Here is a 20,579-nt window from a genome sequence, read left to right as displayed (position 1 = left end):
TCACAGAAAATTGAATATAGTTCTCTGTGCTATATTTGGGACCTTATTGTTTACCCATTCTGTATATAAAAGCTTATATCTGCTAACCCCAACCTCTGTCTCCATCCTTCCTCCAATCCTCTTCCCCTGGAAACCAACAGTCTGTTCTCTATGTCTGTGATTCTGTTTCTGTTTCAGAGAAGATTCATTTGTGTTATCTTTGAGATTCTACACATAAGTGATATCATATGGTATTTGTCTTTTTGTTCCTGATTTACTTCACTTATTATTATAATCTCTAGTTTCATCCATGTTGTTGCCAATGGCATTATTTTTTATAGCTGAGTAGTACTCCATAGTAAAAATATACCATGTCTTTTTTATCCAAACATCTGTTGATGGGCATTTAGGTTGTTTCTGTGTCTTGGTTATTGTGAATGGTGCCGCTATAAGCATAAGGGTGCATGTATCTTTTTGAATTATAGTTTTGTCTCAATACGTGCCCAGGAGTGAGATCCCTGGATTGTATAGCAATTCTGTTTTTTTCTAAGGAACTTCCATGCTGTTTTCCACAGTGGCTGAATCAACTTATATTCCTACCAACAGTGTCAATACCCTTTCTAGCCTTTGTTATTTGTGGACTTTTTAATGATGGCCTTTCTGACTAGTGTGAGGTGGTACCTCATTGTGTTTTGATTTGCATTTTTCTAATAATTATTGATGTGGAGCATATTTTCATGTGTCTTTCTGTATTTCTTCTTTGGAGAGATGTCTGTTTCTTCTGCCCACTCTTTTGGATAGGGCTTTTTGTGTTGTTGCTGAGTTGTATGAGTTGTTTGTATACTTTGAAAATTAAGCCATTGTCTGTCACATCATTTGCAACCATTCTGTAGGTTGTCTTTTTGTTTTGTTCATGATTTCTTTTGCTTGTAAGTTTGAATGGGTCACATTTTTTTTTTAATTTATTTGCTTTTATTTCCATTGCCTTGGGAGAGTGACCTTAGAAAACACTGGTAAAAATTTACATCAGAGAATATTTTGCCTATGTTCTCTACTAGGAATTTTATGGTGTCATGTCTTATGTTGAAGTCTTTAAGGCATGTTGAGTTTATTTTCATATATGGTGAGAGGGTGTATTCTAACTTTATTGATTTACATGTGGCTGTCCAACTTTCCCAACACCACCTGCTCAAGAGAACATTGTCTTGCCATTATATAACCTCGCCTCCTTTGTGGAAGATTAATTGACCATAGGTGTATTGGTTTATTTCTGGACTCTTTATTCTGCTCCATCAATTCACATGTATGTTTTTGTGCCAGTACCATGCTGTTTCGATTACTGTAGCTTTGTAGTACTGTCTGAAGTCTGGGAGGGTTATGCCTCCTGCTTTGTTCTTTTTCTTCAGTGTTGTTTGGCAATTCTGTATCTTTTATGGTTCCATATGAATTTTATGATTATTTATTCTAGTTCTGTGAAAAATGTCATAGGTAATTTGATAGGGATCACATTAAATCTGTATATTGCTTTGGGTAGAATGGCCATTTTAATAATATTAATTTTTCCAATCCAAGAGCATAGGATATATTTGCATTTATTTGAATCATCTTCAATATCCTTTATTAATGTTTTATAGTTCTCAGTGTAGAAGTCTTTCACCTCCTTGGTCAGGTTTATTCCTAAGTATCTTATTTTGGGTGTTGTAATTTTAAAAGGTATATATTTTTTAACATTCCCTTTCTGATATTTCATTGTTGGTATAAAGAAAGTGAAAGTGTTAGTCGCTCAGTCATGTCCAACTCTTTGCAACTCCATTGACCGTAGCCCACCAGACTCCTCTGTCCATGGAATTCTCCAGGCAAGAATACTGGAGTGGATAGCCATTACCTTCTCCAGAGGATCTTCCTGACCCAGGGACCAAACCTGGGTCTCCTGCATTGCAGGCAGATTCTTTACCATTGAGCCACCAGTTAGTATAAAGAAATGCAACAAATGTAGGTTAATCTTGTATCCTGCTACCTTGCTGATAATTCAGTTTCTTGAAGCAAATTTTGAGCCTGACTGTAGATTTAAGCAGCAGTAAAATGTGACAGTTTCCTTGTGGATCACTCAGAGTACACATGATTGATTCAGTTTAAAGGATTTCATCTTTGGGGCAGTTAAAATTGTTCAGTGTGCTCAAACTTGGTTGAAAAGCAGTATCTTCGGCACATGTTATTATAATCATATGATTGTCAAAAATCAATAAACTGGACAATAATAGTGACTTATGGGTAAGAGGTCTAACACTGATGTTATAGTTTTGCAGTCAAACTGGTAGTTTATCATAAGACAGTCTTATTTAAGGGAATATTATTTAGTTCCCTATTTGCAATATAGATAGATAAATAGATAAAGTAATACATCACTACTTTTCATGCCCTGATTCCTCTTTCATTAGCTATACAAGGACTGGAACTGAAAAACTGAGCAATTATGACTGTCTAGTTTTAATATCTTTTGTATTTAAGGCTCTCAGTAAATGTTTTATGATGGCAATACATCAAATTTATTGTAGTTGTCTTATGTGGCTGACTCAGGGTAGATTGTCTAATCCTGTCTATGGAAAAATCTTAAAAGAGTATATACATCCCAAAATGCAGTACAAAAGAGAATAAAAGAAAAAGAAAAATCCTATGTAATCCATCTGACAGAGGAATAACAAATGTTAATATTTTTCTCTGAACAAAGTTGATATTCTCTGTGTTTCTGTATCTTTTTCTCTTGTTTCTATTGTACAAACACTCTGTTTTTTTTTTTTTCAGTTACACTATATTGTACAAACCACTCTATCTCTGCTTTTTTTTTTCCCAGCTAGACACTATATTGTCTATCAATACACTTAGACACATATTTTTAGTATTCCAACATAGAAGTATGTTATACTTTATTTTTGAAACTTCCCATTATTAGTGCACACATTCTATAGTGTTTTTATTATTTGCAGGTGTAAATAAAGCTGAGATATCTACCAAAGGCTTTTTTCATCCACATTTCTAACTTCTTTTGACAAATTCCTGAAGTAGCAATACTGGTTCAAGGTATATTTATTTATTAATTTGCTAACTTACATGTGGTTTATAGAATAACTACCACTCCACTTTTCTCTGTTTGAATAAAACCTTTGAATATTATAAATATATCAAAAGATCTGTTATTATAACACCAAAAAGACTGTGCAGACTTATTATTCTCATTTATAATTCAGAAATCCAGACATCTAGAGTTCACACAAAAATATGCTAGAAAATGTTTGCTTTGTTTGTACTGGGCCCTGAAAGTATTTATCCAAACACATAGAACCTCTTTAGTGGCATAAAAGTGGAGAGTATATACTATTATTCCACTTTTATATCCTTGCATATATGAGTGTAGTAATAGCAATATGCAAATACTTGCATTATGTCTAATATAATGGGAGCTGATCTACTATAGGAATTGATATCATCAGAGAAATTGATGATCATGACTTCCTAAAGGTTATTACATGGAAAAAGGAATGAAATAAATCAAAATTATTACTCTACAAAGAATGAATATTTTTAGTTTGATTTGACTGAAATAGTCTTATGTTTCCTTTAAGGTATTTTTCCAAAGATTTATAGTATTCTAAAATACTTTCAGTACATTTTTAAAGCAAAAATAGTGCTGATTTTCCACAAGAAGCAAATGAAATTTCTTAATTTCATTTAAACTAAGCTATCTTATTGCCTATTTAGTAAAGTAGCAAGATCCTTACTGCTTTACATACAAAATAGAGGCTGTTGAGTGTTCTGTAAATTAGATAATGAAATTGCCTATCGTATGAAACAAGCTATCTTTTTCTTAATCAGACTGCCATAACTTACACATTTATAGATATTTTATAAAAATCTAGATTGATATTCCTTCAAATTATATAAACAAAATGGAAAATTTTATTTTTACTGACTAATCATTGGAAAATCAAAAAGCAAAAACCAAGCCATTTCCTTCTCCAGGGGATCTTCCCAGCCCAGGGATTGAACCCCCATCTCTTGTGTCTCCTGCATTGCAGGCAGATTCCATACCTGCTAAGCCATTGAGAAATCCCAGTTATTGATCTAACCATCTTCAATATAGAAAATATGACCCTGAAATTTTACAAATTAGCATTATTTATCCACATAAAAATTATTACCTATACCAAAACCTGTAGTAAACTATTTTTGTCATTTGAAAAATTATGACGCTGCCCCTTTCTGGCCACATTCCCACATATCTTCTTTCTCCTACAGCTCACTTGTTGCCAGAGTCTATTCTTGAGGTGCATTACTATGATAGAACAAGTGGTCAGACTGTAGCATGTGTCTAGTGGAACCAGTAAGATTTTACAGAGGACATAAAGTCCAGGATGGTTAAGGATTTGCTTTGGGGCCAAAAGGAGCCCAGACACAGAGTAATCAGTAGACCTAGCTGGTCTCTCTGAAAGACAGGTACAATAATGGAAATGAAGCAATATATCTTTAATCCTCCAATAATCTTTATTTTGTTATTGTGTGTATCTTACACACCTAACCCCATACCCTAAAACGTAACTTCTGTGTTCCATAAATGAATGCTCATTTTGTTTCATATTTTTCCCAGGGATTTATGCAGTGGAGAATGTATCCATTTTTGGAGATATTTGTGTTTAAACCTGCTTAGAAGCTGGGGATGGACTGGAGTTATATATTACATAGTCTTCATGGCCTGAATTGCAGTAATTTTCTTAAAATTTATATAAGCTATATACATATAAAAGAATAGTTTGTCAGTTTTAAGACTCAAAGACCAAGATCTTTAGTAATTTATGTTCATCAACTCATTTAAACCCATAACAGCTGACGAAATAACTACTTCTTTGAAAAACTACATATTTGTAATGAGATAATTGAGTCGGAGTATCAAGTGTCACAATGCAAATCCATGCTGTCTCACTTCTAAATACTGAATATGCACCTAAAATAACAATAACTAACCTTTATTGAGTTCTGTCTATGCCTAAGAGACTTTGATATGCATTAAATGGATTGATTTATTTAATCCTTAAAATGAGCTTTAGAGGTAGGTATTAATACCACAAGTATCACATTTAGTGCAACATAACTATGAAATAACAAAGATGGAAGAAAACCCAGCCAGTCTTTCTTTATTGTGCAGCCTAGAAAAGTGGATTATTTATTATAACTTTGAGTTAGAGCAAAGACTGCCTGCTCATTTTTCTCTCCCAAATTATCTTGGTTATTGTAACATTTTTATTCCTACATAGAAATTTGAAAATCAATTGAAATATATATTTTAAGCCTTTAAACACCACTCTTTACCAACCATAAATTCATTTTTTATTCAGTTCACATTAAGATTTTATAATCACAAATATTATAGGAATAAAATATTAGTAACCAAGATATTCACTGTGCATCTTTTATATTAAAAGCAACAGCAGTAAAAGATACCTGTGTAACAGTTTTGGAAATCATTAACAGAAGCATGATCTCGGTATTGGCAAAAGATGGTAATTAAAATTATCTTATGTTAATTTGAACTGTATAAGATTATCAAATTTGACCACTTTTGATCTACAAAAACGCTTTGCCTATGTTTCAGCCTAATACTGTGAATGATTATATAAGCTGTAGAAGATACTCATAGATTTAGATGCAGAACTTGCAACTCTATCCAAAACTGAGATTAATTATGCATTATTATATCTAAACAAATTTCTCTACCAATTGATTAAACTTCAATAGGTATAGCTACAATTTTTGTAGCCAATGGATGGTCTGAAATTTACTGAATGTGTGTTGCTTGAAATACAGAATATATAACCATCAGCAACTTATAATATATAACAGGAATCACAAATTGTATTCATGAGAACTTCATGAACCATGAAGACCCAGTTTTTTTTAATTATTTAATTTTTTTAAATTGAAGGATAATTGCTTTATAGAATTTTTTTTTTTCTGTCAAACCTCAACATGAATCAGCCATAGATATACATATATCCCCTCTTTAAGAGTCAGTTTTAATAAAGTTCAGGGGTAGAATTTATGTAAGAATTTGCAAGCCCAACAATGAATTGATCCCACAGACCTCTTAAAGGTATACTGTATAACTTAGTAAATGTTTCTTTTTGGCATTGAACTGAAAAAGCAGAGGTTATTAAGAAGAGTAACAGGCCACAATATTTGTGTTTCACATAGCTTCTATAATTACCCAACACATGACATATATTTCTTTTAATTAAAGCATGGTAGAAGACCAGAATTTGGTAATCTGTCTCATAATGCTCCTAAGCTTAGTACTAATAAACTTTGCTAAATACTAAGTTTGAGAAAATGCTGTGCAGGCAGATGGTGACTATGAGCCTCGAGTCTCTCCCAGAGCTGCAAACAGTACCATCTGCTGCTCTGCTTGTTCATTGGTATCAAATTTAATGGGGCATCACACTTCACATTTTAATTTTACACCCTGGCCACAATGGTGGGAGCTCTTTTCTCCCACAATATATAATTATTCAAGTAAATAAGGAATTTTTTTTTCCTTAAAAACAAAAGCCGAAAAACAAACAAACAAAAAAACAGAGACTTCCACTTTTCTGTTCATGATGGAGCAATAAGAAATGGATTAAACCCTTCTGTTTGAAAAAAACTAACACATCACATCAGGTATATCAACAACACTTTTTCAGATGTTGGACAAGAGTTTCCAGGTCAAGACATGTAGAAGAAAAGGCTAGATGAAGCTCAGCAGACTTCCTGAGTTAAGGATCGAGACCTGGAAGTCTGAGAAAATAAGGAAAGTAGAAACCATAGGGGAAATTATTAGAGAGGAGAGATCAATTCAGAGTGGTAACTCTGGATATCTGCAAAAATATTGACTCTGTATTTAGCAGAGTACTGATCAGCAAACCTGAGAGAGGAAACACTGGAAACTTGAGAAAGACCCATAAGAAAAGATTTAAGGTAACAATGCCTATACTTACATTGAGTTAAGAATAATGTCTGTCCATTCCCACAAATAAGGCTGGAATACTATTTTATTCACATTGCTTTGGGTAGCTTATACAGGAGTATGTTATAACAGTTACTAAAAGTGAGACCTAAAGTGTCAAACTGCTTCCAATAAACTACTTTCTAGATGAAAGCTCAATAACATTAATAGAATTTTTTTAAAAAAATCCATAACTCAAATAGGTAAAGTTCATAATGTTTTGTCATTACAAACAAAAATTAGCAGAAATGCAAAGAAAGAGGAAAATAGGAGAAAGTCCAATCAATTGAAACTGGCACAGATATTAAAATTAACAGATAAGAACATTAAATCAGTTATTAAACCAATTCCCATATGTTGAAAAGTTAAGTAGAGGCAAGATTATCAAAGAGCAAATCTTTTCCCCATAGCGATTTCAAAACTACAAAGTTGACAAAATTAATCATTAGACACTCTGTAATTCAAGCAAAGTGTACACCATTATGAGAAGTATTTGTGTTGGTAAACCTGCCAAACTTAACAACAGTGAAAATATGTGACTTTCTTCTTTTAATCTGCACCCAAATTTTCCCCAGTATGACAAAATAGAGAATTACCACATGGGACAAGCATGAAGACTAGCATCTTCTACACACAGTTTTAAGGAACTCACTGAATTTAGAGCATTGGATAATACTCATGATCAGTGGCATTGTCAATGGATCAGTAGAAATTATGTAAGCTAAGATGTATATCAAAATGGAAAAATATTTAAAATTATCAGAGACTCAGAAGTTTGTACAAAACCAGCAACTACACCACCATATATGTAGTTGGAATCAAGAAGGAGAGGAGAAAAAATATTAGGAACAAATATTAAAGAAATAAGAAGTAAAATATTCTCAGAGGAAAGGAGGGAGGTAGGGAGAGAGAATGAAAGAGACAGATAGAGTCAGGAAAGGAAAGGTATGATAAACACAGAGCTCTTCTCATGGATATATTATAAGTAAAGAATTGAAAGAAAAAGGCATAGAAAATAAATTGAAATCCTTAAGAAAAAAACTAAACCATCATGTTCAAACAACCCACAACAAGATTAGCATCCAACTTTTCATCAGAAACAAGGAGGCCAGAAATGAATGAAATGACAAATTGAAACTAGTGTATGAGAAACAAACAAAAAAAAATCAACCAAGAGTTCTGTTTCTAGCCAAACTATCCTTCCAAAGAAGAGAAATAAAGATATTCCCCAAATAAAAATAGAATGGGGAAGTTCATTGCTGGCTGACCCATTTTATAAGGATTAATAAAGAAACTCCTTCAGACTGACACCAGATGTCAGAATGGTTATTCAAATCTTCAGGAAAAAAATTAAAATGATTGTAAGCACTATATAGGTCACCTTAATATAAAAGACTCAATAGACATATGTATTTTTCATTTAGTCTGTTGACTTCTTTGACACAAGATTGCACAAAGTAATATTGTAACACTGTGTTGTTTGAATTCTACTGAAAATAGTAGCATAAAGGATGTCTCAGGAAGTTGAGCTGAACTTGAGCAAATTAGCTATATTTTACGCAAAATAAATAATTATTAATCTGTAGTTGTTTGTGATAAGGTATACCTTATATAATGTTATATCTTAAAAAATAAAAGCACAGTAAAAATAAAATTAACAAATCGATAAAAAAAACACACTAAGATAGAATTTTAGTAGAAACAAAAAGGTGCATTTTATAATGATAAAGGGGTCAGTACCTCAAACACATAGGACAGTTACAAATGCATGTTCATCTAAATCAGAACCTCAAAGTACTTGAAGAAAAACTGATAAAAAAGAAAAGAGGAAGATACAATTTAACAACTAGAATTGGAAGTTTCAGTGTCCTGCCTTCAGTAATTTATTTTTCTCTGTCTATAAAATCTAGACAGAGCTTTAGTAGATATATAGAATATTTGAAAAATATTTGTATCAATAACTAACTTCACATAATTTATATAACATTTCACTGAAGAGTACAATAAACATTATTTTTTCAAATATGTATGAAACATATACTAGGCCATAAAACAAGATAAATTAAGATTGAAGTTATACAAAGTAAATTCTCAACCTACAGTACAATTATATTAGACTAGAAATTAGCAAAAGAAATATTTAAACTTCTCCAAATATTTGGAAATTTGAACAGCATACTTCTAAGTAATCTATGATTCAAATAAGATAATGCAAGATAATTTAGACAATATTCTGACTTAAAAATAACATATCAAAATTTATAGGAAATAGCTAAAGCAGTATTTAGAAGAAAATATGTAACTTTAAATGCCTTTACCATAAATGAAGAAATTTTTTCAGATAAATAACCTCCTGTATGTTAATATATTTTAAAAAATAAGAATAAGTTAAGCTCAAAGCAAGCAGAGAGAAGAAAAGAAATATAGGAGACATCAAGGAAATATAAAACAGAAAATTAGAGAAAATCAATAAATCTAGAAGTTGATTCCTTCAAATATCAATAAAGCTGACAAATATTTATCTAGACTAAGAATGAAGCAGATAAGATGCAAATTATCAAAATCAAGAATGAAAGATAACACATTACAACAGACCCTATAATTTAAGGGATTATTATAAATAATTTTTGGCATTATATTGGACAGCTTAATGAAATAGACAAATTCCTAGAATCACACCAGTATCAAAACTTATTCTAGAAGAAAAAATATTAAAATAGACCTAAAATAAGTAAAGACATTGAATTACTAATTAAAAATATTCCCACACAAGTGATGCAGCACAGATGACTTACTGGTGAATTCTATCAAATATATAAAAAAAAAAATACCAAATCTTTAGCAAACTCCAGACAAAGACATTGCAAAAAAAGAAAACTATAGTCCAATAGCCATATGAACATAAATACAAAAACATGAAAATATTAGAGGTGAAAGCTAGCAATATTTAAATTGGGTTAGATGCCACAACCAAGTAAAATTCATGCCAGAAATGTGAGGTGGTATTAACATTAGAAAATTAACATAACACACACTATTAATAGAATAAAAGACAAAAAATACTAATTTCAATAGATACAATTAATGACATTCAGTTAATGTCAGATTGCAAATGCATTTGACAAAACTCAATACTCATTCAAAATAAAAACTCTCAACAAAAGTAAAAAGGAAATTTCATTTACCTTATAAAGGGAATCTAGGAAAACCCCACATCTAACAGCATAATTAAGCATAAAAGACTGAATCTCTTCTAAGATCAGGAGCAGGCAAGGATGTCTACTTGCACTACTTCTACTGAACACTGTACTGAAAATTCTAGCTACTTCAACAACAACGAAGAAAAAGTTAAAAGGTACTAAAGATATCCATGGTGAAAAGGGAGGGAAAAAAGATCTCTTTAATTGTAGGTGACAAAGCAAATTCTGAGAAATATACACATAACAAATTCTAAGCAAATTCTATATAGAACATTCTAAGAAATGTACACATAACAAAACTGCTATAACTAATACAACACTTTAGGAAGCCCATACAACACAAAATCAAGATACAAAAATCAATTAATTTATGCTAAAAATAAAGCACTTAAAGAAGAAATGAAGAAAACAATTTGATTTATAATAACATCAATATATAAAGTACTTATGAGCAAATTTAACTGAAAATAGTGCAAGATTTGTGTATGGAAAAATACACTGAGAGAAATTAAAGATGTAAATGAATGGAAAGCCATTTCATGTTCAAAAGATAGAAGAAACAATATTGTCAGGAAAGCAATTTATTCAAAATTGACTTACAAATTCAATGCAATTGTTATCAGAAACCCCAGAGAATTATTATGGAGTTCAACAAGCTGATTCTTAAATGTGTTGGAAATTCAACACACTGAGAATAGCCAAAACAATTTTGAAAAAAACCAGTAAAGTTGGAGGACTTCTACTACATGATTTCAAAATCCACTATAAAGCCACACTAATAAATGCACTGTGTTATTTGTACAAATATATGCATATAAGTCAGTGGAACAGAATTGAAAACATTCAATGGAACATTCTGTCCTTCTGGAAGCAGAATGTACTTGTGTGGAATTACACTTCCAATATGTGCAGTTTATTATGTTAGCTTTACCTCAGTAAAGTTGTTAAATAAAGCCCAGCTACAGTGTCATACTATACAGTCTAATATTAATACTTCAAAAAGTGAGATATGTGTATTTTATTCATAGCATTTTTATTTGCTGCATGTGTATTCTTGTACTTCCCATGTGGTGTAGTCATAAAGAATCTGCCTGTCAGTGCAGGAGACACAAGAGATGTGGGTTCAATCTCTGGATTGGGAAGACCCATAGAGTAGGAAATGCAACCCGCTCCAGTATTCTTGCCTGGAAAATTCCATGGACAGAGGAGCCTGGTGGGCTATAGTCCATAGGGTAGTATATACATACTAATTAGGGATCAATTTTGTTTTTCAGGTAAAATTGAGAAGCATCTTACTTTAGGGCCTAATCCAACCATCCTAGAAAATGTAAAAAGTTTTTGACTGTCTGTGGCTGGAAGCATGACAGAAAAGAAAACTGACTTTCCTTTCTTGCTAACTCTTTACCTTGTTTTGGTGAAGTCAAAGGAAGACCTGATATTAAATGTGTAGTTTTAGGAATAAGACAATAAGAGAATATGTTTCTTTGAACTGAGAGATTTTATGAAAGTCATCTTCATGTATTGTGAAGTTTGGTATGAAATAAAAGATGAAAGTATTTATTTAAACATTGTTCCAAGTAATTAAAAATCTGTGTTCCTTGGAGCTCCAATGACTATCTACTTTTGAGTAAAAACACATCACTAAATTGTTTCCTCATACATACAATGAGGAATTTGGTCAGATAATAGCAAAAAATATTGTCTGTTTGTAAAATGCTACATTTCTAGAAAGTATGCTGTATTTCTATTCCTCTTGTTAATGCATTTCTTTAAGATGAGCAAGGTTTTATTTTTCATTTTTATTGAATTATTTCTCTACACTTAGTTTAAGCAATTTATTTTATATTGTATTTATTTTTTAATTAATTATTTATTTTTTACTTTACAATATTGTATTTTATATTTTAGACATATTTTTTGATGAATGAAGAGTCAGGGTGAAAAAGTTGTCAACAAACCACTTTGTGTAAATAAAAATACAAAAACCATTTAAGGACATGAGATACCAGTCTAAAGGAACTTTAACATGTTAATTGTAAAGGAAGAAAAAAAAAAGACATATCACCACCTGAACAAAATTGCTTTGTTTTAAAAATAAGTAACTCTCAAAATGATTAGTTTTGTTATTTTAATTATCTTAATTATGAAATTATCTTAATTATGAAATTATCTTAATTATGAAAACTAAAATCTGATTTTGATGTGTTAATGGGGTTTTGTGGTTTTCTTTTGCTAACTTCTGTCTGACTCTTTGAGACCCCATGGACTGCACATCCCAGACCTCCCTGTCCTTCACTGTCTCCCTGAGTTTGCTCAAAGTCATGTCCATTAAGTCGGTAATACTATCCAACCATCTCATCCTCTATTGCCCCCTTCTCATCTTGCCCTCAATCTTTCCTAGCATTAGGATCTTTTGTAATGAGTTGGCTCTTTGCATCAAGTGGCCAAAGTATTGGAGCTTGAGCTTCAGCATCAGTCCTTCCAATGAATATTCAGGGTTAATTTCCTTTAGAATTGACTGGTTTGATCTCCTTGCTATCCAAGGGACTCTCAAGAGTCTTCTCCACCACCACGATCTGAATGTATCAAATCTTTGGTGCCCAGTCTTCTTTATGGTCCAACTCTCACATCCATACATGGGTACTGAAAAAACCATAGCTTTGACTACAGATATTTTTCAACAAGGTGATATCTCTGCTTTTTAATATGCTGTCCTGTTTTGTCATAGCTTTTCTTTCAGGGAGAAAGCATCTTTTAATTTCATGGCTACAGTGCAGTCCACAGTGATTTTGGAGCCCAAGAAAATAAAATATGTCACTGTTTCCACTTTTTCCCCTTCTATTTGCCATGAAATGATGGGACCAGATGCCATGATCTTAGTTTATTGAATGTTGAGTTTTAAGCCAGCATTTTCACTCCTCTTTTACTTTCATCAAGAGGCTCTTTAGTTCCTTTCCACTTTCAGCCGTTAGAGTGGTATCATCTGCATATATGAGGTTGTTGATATTTCTCCTGGCAATCTTAATTCCAGTTTTGTGATTCATCCAGCTTGGCATTTTGCATGACGTACCCTGCACAGAAATTAAATAAGCAGAGTGACAATATATAACCTTGATGTATTCCTTTCCCGATTTAGGACCAGTCCCTTGTGTTGTTCCATGTCCAGTTCTAACTGTTGCTTCTTGTTCTGCATACAGGTTTTTCAGGAGATTGGTAAGGTGGTCTAGAATTCCCATCTCTTTAATAATTTTCCACAGTTTTTTGTGACCCACACAGTCAAAGGCTTTAGTGTGGTCAATGAAACAGATTTTTTTGGTAATTCCCTTGCTTTTTCTATGATCCAATGGATGTTGGCAATTTGATCTCTGGTTCCTCTGCCTTTTCTAAATCCAGCTTGAACATCTGGAAGTTCTCAGTTCACATACTTTTGAAGTCTAACTTAAAGGATTTTGAGCATTACCTTGTTAGTAATGTGAAACGAGTGCAACTATGTGGTAGTTTGAAATGTTTTTGTCATTGCCCTTCTTTGGGATTGGAATGAAAACTGACCTCTTTCAGTCCTGTGGCCACTGCTGAGTTTTCCAAATATGCTGGCATACTAAGTACAGCACATTAACAGCATCATCCTTTAAGATTTGAAATAGCCCAGCTGGAATTCCATCACTTCTACTGTCTCATAGTATGCTTCTGAAGGCCCACTTGACTTCACATTCTAGGATGTCTGGCTCCACTTTAGTGGCTGGGCCATTAAGACCTTTATTGGATGGTTCTTCTGTGGATTCTTGCCACCTCTTCTTAATCTCTTCTGCTTCTGTTAGATCCTTGCCATTTCTGTCCTTTATTGTGCTCATTTTGCATGAAATGTTCTCTTGGTATCTCCAATTTTCTTGAAGTTTTTATTATTTATATTTGCTTTAATCCAGTTTTTCTAATGATACCTATAATATATTGATTAAATCTTCTTGTGTTAACAATTGAATCATCTTGTTTTCTAATACCATGGCAAAGTTACTCTAAGCAGAATGTCCTCCTGTGGAATTCTACCCTCAACATAAACTTAACTGGAATCCAATAAATTTCATTATATGTACAGGGTAATAAAATCATGTTTCTCTTTCTCATTTGAAGCATTGTGATAGTAAACTAGACCAGTTTGATGAATGGAGTGGTTGAAGTCCATATAATCTTCCCATGAATCTATATTATATGTTCTGTTTCCAGTAGGGTTCAAAATATCTGGATTGTCACAAAATAGAATTGCAAATTTTGATTTTATTGCATTGTTAAATACATTTTCTCTGTCATGTTGCTTGATGTTCAGTATATCTAAATAAGAGAAGCAATGTTTTCTCAAGATTTTATATTCAAGCACTTCCATTTTGGTGGACTATTTTTAAACACTATCATGCATAGGTTTCTGAGATATTACCGTTTTGAACTTTCACAGTATGCTGTTATTCTTATACAGTGTAAAATTTTTTCACAACAACAAGAGCAAACATGTTTAATTGATGTAAAATATCAAGTAGAATTCAGTCACATTTTTTTCCTAAAATTATTTTTACACTAGATATTTTATACAGGATATTTAAAAGTAAAGAACATAGAGAAACTCATGTAGGTCACTTTTTACCAGCATCCCAAATAAAATAATATCATGATATTGGAAGGGAGCTTTGATATTAGAGGGTCTCATTTTACTTTATATGTAACTGAGCATGGAGAAAAATTTACTGTGTTGAAACAAATACTTTATTACACGTTTGATTTTTTTTTTATTGTTCAGCTGCCTTACATAAAAAAGATATCATTCCTTTATGATATCTGGGGCATTGTATAGCCAAACATTAGTCTTGCCAATGTGATGTGTTGTCCTCATAAATATTCCAACTGCTTAGTATATTTCAATTTCATTTGTCATTATTAACTTCCTTTATATTTGGGAATATTAATTTAGGTAAAAATTTGAAGTTAACATCTCATAAATAATGATTTGATGCTGTATCTCTTACCCAATGGAGATAGACAACTTTTACATATTTGCCCACTCTAAGAAATCCTCTCTGTTTCATAATTGTCACTCATTCTCAAAATCTGGGGTTCTCTTCCAAGTTTGCTATACCTGTTCCAACTGACTAGAGACCAGAAGTATGAATAAGGAAAGGACAGCTGAGCCAGTTAGACACTCCCTGAAAGAAATTTGAAATTGGATTTGAAATGACAGATATCAGGTCATGTAAACTTTAGAGAACCAGTTGTGATAATACAGTAAATAAGATAACCTGTCTATTGTACAAAAAATGGATCAAGATATGAAAGAGACATGCGGCACCCGACAGAAGACTTACCTTAGTTCCCAGCATGTTTTTTTTTTTTTTGCCTCAACCATTCTGTGTCTTGACACTATTCTTTCTACTTGATTTTTTTAACCTGAAACTTATCATTATAAGGAAATTATTATAAGGTCTTAAGCTAGTTTTAATGAAAGATAAAAATAAGAAAGAGATGTATTGCTTTCTGTTTACCATGCTCTGTTCTAAAACCTTATTCATATTAACTCATTTAAGTGTTGCAGCTCCTAGAGTTAGGTATTATTACTATCCTCACTTATAGATAATGAGGATACTAAGGCACGTTGTTGTCATTTAGTTGCTAAGTCATGTCCAACTCTTTTGCAACCCAGATTGTAGCCGAGTAGGCTCCTCTCTCCATAGAATTTCCCAGGAGAGAATATTGGAGTGGGTTGCCATTTCCTTCTCCAGGGAGTCTTCCCAAACTCCTGCTTAGCAAGTGGATATTTACCACTATGCCACGGGGGCTTCCCCTCATAACTTATGCCTCTTTTATATAAGGCAGTTGAACAAAAAAAATATGGAAAGTATAATAAAGAATTTATTTAAACACATTAAAACTTTTGTCCATTCTCTATTAAACATACACTCCTATACTTGCAGCTAGAAAGTCTAAAATAGGTTTCCTGATACTAAATAAATAAAACCAAGCAAAATTAAACAAACCAAACAAGTAGACAAAACAGGAACAATCTTAAATAAGGAACCTAGTGAAGACAGTTACATGAAGCAGAGAAGACTCTTGAGAGTCCCTTGGACCGCAAGGAGGTCAAAATAGTGAAACCTAAGGAAAATCAACCCTCAATACTCATTGGAAGGGCTGATTCTGAAGCTGAAGCTCCAATACTTTGGCCACTTGATGTGAAGAGCCCACTCATGGGGAAAGACCCTGATGCTGGGAAAGACTGAAGGCAAAAGGAGGAGGAGGCTGCAGAGGATGAAATGGGTAGATAGCATCACTGACTCAATGGACATGAATTTGAGCAAAATCCAGGAGATAGTGAAGGACAGAGGAGCCTGGTGTGCTACATTCAATGGGGTTTAAGAGTTGGACATGGCTCAGTGACTGAATAACAATGGCATTTTTTCCATACAAAGACCAGAAACAAAGACACTCCCTTTGCAAATTATCACTTTAAGCCATTAATTCTCAAAGGAGATGGGTGATATTGTCCCCAGTGGAAAGACAATTGGTTCCTGGGGTGAAAAAAAATTTTTTATGTATATAGGCATATGTATATTGTATTCATGGTATCAAAATTACATGTGAAAGGCAGTTAGAAAAAGCTGTCCTAAAAAGCTATTTAAGGTGGCAATAATGAAAAGAAAAAAAAAAAAAAAGATTAAGAAACATTGCTTTAAATTAATTGGTTTTTCCTATGTATATGGAATTCAACTTTCTCCATGATACAAACTACACATTTTTTTTCCTCAGAATTTCCTAAGAATTTGTACTTCTAGAATTTGGAATAAGCTTTTATCTACACTTCTCAAGTTCAAAAACATTATGCAAGTTGTTTTCTGAATTAAAGAGCTGAAAAAAATATTTATGTTTTTCTGTCATTAAAAAGCATTTCAAAAATAACACTTTCTTTAAGCTCTCATTTGACCAAAAATAGCTTTCCTTTTAACTGATGAAACTTGTCACTGGCTCGTTCTTCCATGGGAACAGCTGCTCGTTGTATGTTTGAACATATTTGCTTAAGAAATACAAAATTATTAACATTCTAATCCTCTAACCTTTTAAGGCTAGCCAGCTGTGATTATTCACAGCTAGACCAAAGCGTTTGGTTTCAACTTTGTAGAAATTTCTTCCCTTTATTTCTCATAGAATATTACCTGAACAATTTGATTTTCTGAGTAGGAGCTATGTCATATGTAAAGCAACCTCAACTATTGGCTCCAAGAACTAGGGAAAATATTAAAAAAATGTATTAGTCTGTTTTTGCCAACAGTAAACATTGTTCATTGCATTTTCACCTTATTAAAAACGTATAGCACTTACTATGTACTATGGTACTGTTTTAAACACTTAAAAATATTAATTAGCTTAATCTTCATGAAGTAGGTACAATCATTACCTTTGCTGTTTTTATAATTTAAGAAATAGAGCCAAAGAGTGGTTAAGAAAATTGCCAAGGGCTGCACACATCTGGTAAGCTCCAATGCCACATTCAAATAGAGGCCATCTGGCTCCAAACCCTGTGCTAATTATCATTAAACTCCAATATTCCAAGCACCTAATAAATTATCTTTCCTACTCTTTCTTATCTACCCTCACAGAAACTCAAAGAGGTAGCATGGTTATTACTCCACGTTGATGGATGGAGAACATGAAGAAGATGGGGTTTGAGTGCTTGGCCCTAAATCTCAATATTGTTAAGAGGTAAGCATCAGATTTGAACCCACATCCTTTCTGACTCCAGAACCCCTATGCTGCACTGTGACAGGACCTCACACCAATTGCTTCTCAACATATCAAGGTAATATGTATCATTCATGGAAAATCACCACACAGGCTTGTTTATATCACTCTAATAGTTTGGCATGAATAAATCCATTAGTCACTGACTAAAAGTTTGTCACCTGTAATAGCATTTTCGCCCAAGGGAATAATTGCTCTATCAAGTTGGTTGACGCTCTGGCCACAGAGTTCCCTTTTTATTTACAAGAATTGAAAATATCTGTCTCTTTATAGTTTTGAACTATTACTGAAGTAGCCTTTTAATTTGACTTTGTAGATTCCAATACAAATGGTAATCACTCACATCTTTCCCAGGTTCTAAGTATAATGGGTCCTATCCCAGCATGTTTAGCATGTTTACCATGTTCTGAGTTCGGATATGAAGAAGGCTGCCATCTACAAATATATGTACCATCTTGTCACCAAAGAAAGTGATTTATTTCAGTTCAGAGTGATAAATATTCATCTAGTAGTATCATAAGTTATGCCATACCATGCTTGTATTGAGTAACTCACTTAAAACCTCACATCGCAATCCAGTTATGTTGGCAAGATAGATATTTTACTACCATTTTATAGATGTTGAAAATGATGTCCAAATGCTCCAATGATGTCTAATGAAGGCAAAGTTAGAGTTGGGACTTGTTTGCCATTGTGTAGATTCTATTAAGTATATATTTGATGGAAGAGTGAAGACAAGGATGCTCCTTCCCATTGAAAAGATTAGTTATTGTTTTTCTGTAATCCAGTATGGACCCAAATAATATTGGTATCTATAATACAACAACTGGGTAAAACATTTAAAAACTGAAAAGTGAATAGGTATGTTGTTTTGTGAGCAAATTAATAGGTTCCAAATAGTTCATATGCACTATCTGTATCTCTTATATCCTCTCTCTGACCCACCCTTCCCATTACTTATTTCCCAGATTTGTGTTCACTTGAGTATCTATCTATATGGGCTGTACCTCCACATACACACATGAGAACTTAAGGAAGTTTTACCCCTTCTCACGTGCTATCATTTGATGCATTCAGGCTCACATTATAGAGAAACACTGTGTGATGCAGATATCATTATTCACTTCCTAACACTGAGAAAGTAGTGAGAAAGTAGTTGTCTTAGAGAAATAAAACTAAGAGATATTCCACAGAAGCAGGAATATTTGACTTTAGTTATATCAATGAATTAATTATAAAGTCTTATCTCTAATTTATTCTTGTTCTTTTTATCCTCATAGAATGTTAGAATGAAGTATCTGTGCATTCAATATAGTAAGTGCCTTTTGTGGAAAGTCATTAAGGTCCATCTGTGGCCCAAGACAGTGACAAGGAGATAGCTTCTCGGGTCTGGATCCAATCTTAGATTTAAGGCAGGGTCAGAAAATGATTTTAATATTATATTGTCACCTGTAATCATTTAGAACTGTCTTTTGGAGTGCTCTGTTGCCATTCCTAGCTCATTAAGAATATTATTATTAGTGAATACTAAATTATTTCAAAGTTTTGTATGATAAAATATATAAACTTTGTTCCAAAAATTCCAGCTATACCTTAAGGGAATGAGTTTCAGGTGGATCCTTGAAAATCCCACGTGTCTCCATTTAGCTCACTTGGATAATACAGATACCAACAATGGGCCACATACATTGAATGCATATTTGAATGGCAGATCCATTTTTTTTCTAGAAATAATTATCTAATTTAATGTACCTAATGATTACCTTAGGTACCTTGAGCTATTCCCTTAGAATTTCTGATTCATTAACAGGGAACCATTGTGATCCAATGAGAAAAAAACATGAAAAACATAATGTTTCCCTAGGGAATATAAGAATGATAGCGGTTGAATTGACTACAAAAAAAAAAAAATTGTTCATAAAAACCATGCTAAATACATTTCTTCTTAGGAAAGATAATTACTTCAGAGTAAAAAAAAAAACAGTTAAATTCAAATATTTATATGCATATTTATTTAACTAAAATAAATTATATTTTATTGCCTTGATTAATAATTAAATGAGCATTCATTAACTCTATATGCAATCCAAGAATGAGAATATCATTTATAACTTGGATCACAATTCTATTCTCCTGTGCTATCTGTTTTCCCTTTAGAGGGAACAAGTATATTGTCTTCTGTGTTTTTACTTCCTTTTTTTCTTGTTCTTACTTTTGTTTTAATTTTAGCTTGCATATATGAAGCATAAACAATATATAATGGGATATTTCCTATTTGAGAACTTTATACAAAAATTATCAAATTGTGTAGTTTTCTGGCAATTCAGTTTTCTCTCAATGTTATGTTTCAAAGTTTTCTTTATCTTGTGATATATAGCTGGAATTCAGTCATCTTCATCCTTGTGCAGTAGTCTATTGTGACACATCATAATTTCTTTAACCATTCCTTTGTAGATAGCTATTAGACTGTTTTTGGTTTAATTTTGTTTTTTAATATACAGTGCTGCTATACATGTTTTTGTCTCCATCTTCTTGTGTGTATGCAAAAATGTTGGATCAATGGATATGTGAATAGTTAATATTATAATGTA

At 32.5% G+C, this 20,579-nt stretch overlaps 1 long non-coding RNA gene across 1 annotated transcript in view; it reads left to right on the top strand.

The window, feature by feature from the left end:
• LOC145509487 (uncharacterized) overlaps positions 1-19,899 on the top strand; it is a 63,882-nt gene extending 43,983 nt beyond the window's left edge. The window contains exon 3 of the long non-coding RNA XR_014056112.1: positions 17,847-19,899. This is a non-coding gene — a long non-coding RNA (uncharacterized LOC145509487). The remainder of the gene's footprint in view (positions 1-17,846) is intronic.
• The last annotated feature ends 680 nt before the right edge of the window (positions 19,900-20,579 follow it).

This window comes from Giraffa tippelskirchi, chromosome 1 (assembly GCF_054371585.1).
Source record: "Giraffa tippelskirchi isolate mGirTip1 chromosome 1, T2T-mGirTip1v1.2.pri, whole genome shotgun sequence".
Taxonomy (NCBI): Eukaryota; Metazoa; Chordata; class Mammalia; order Artiodactyla; family Giraffidae; genus Giraffa; species Giraffa tippelskirchi.
This window is presented reverse-complemented; position numbering and strand designations above follow the sequence as displayed.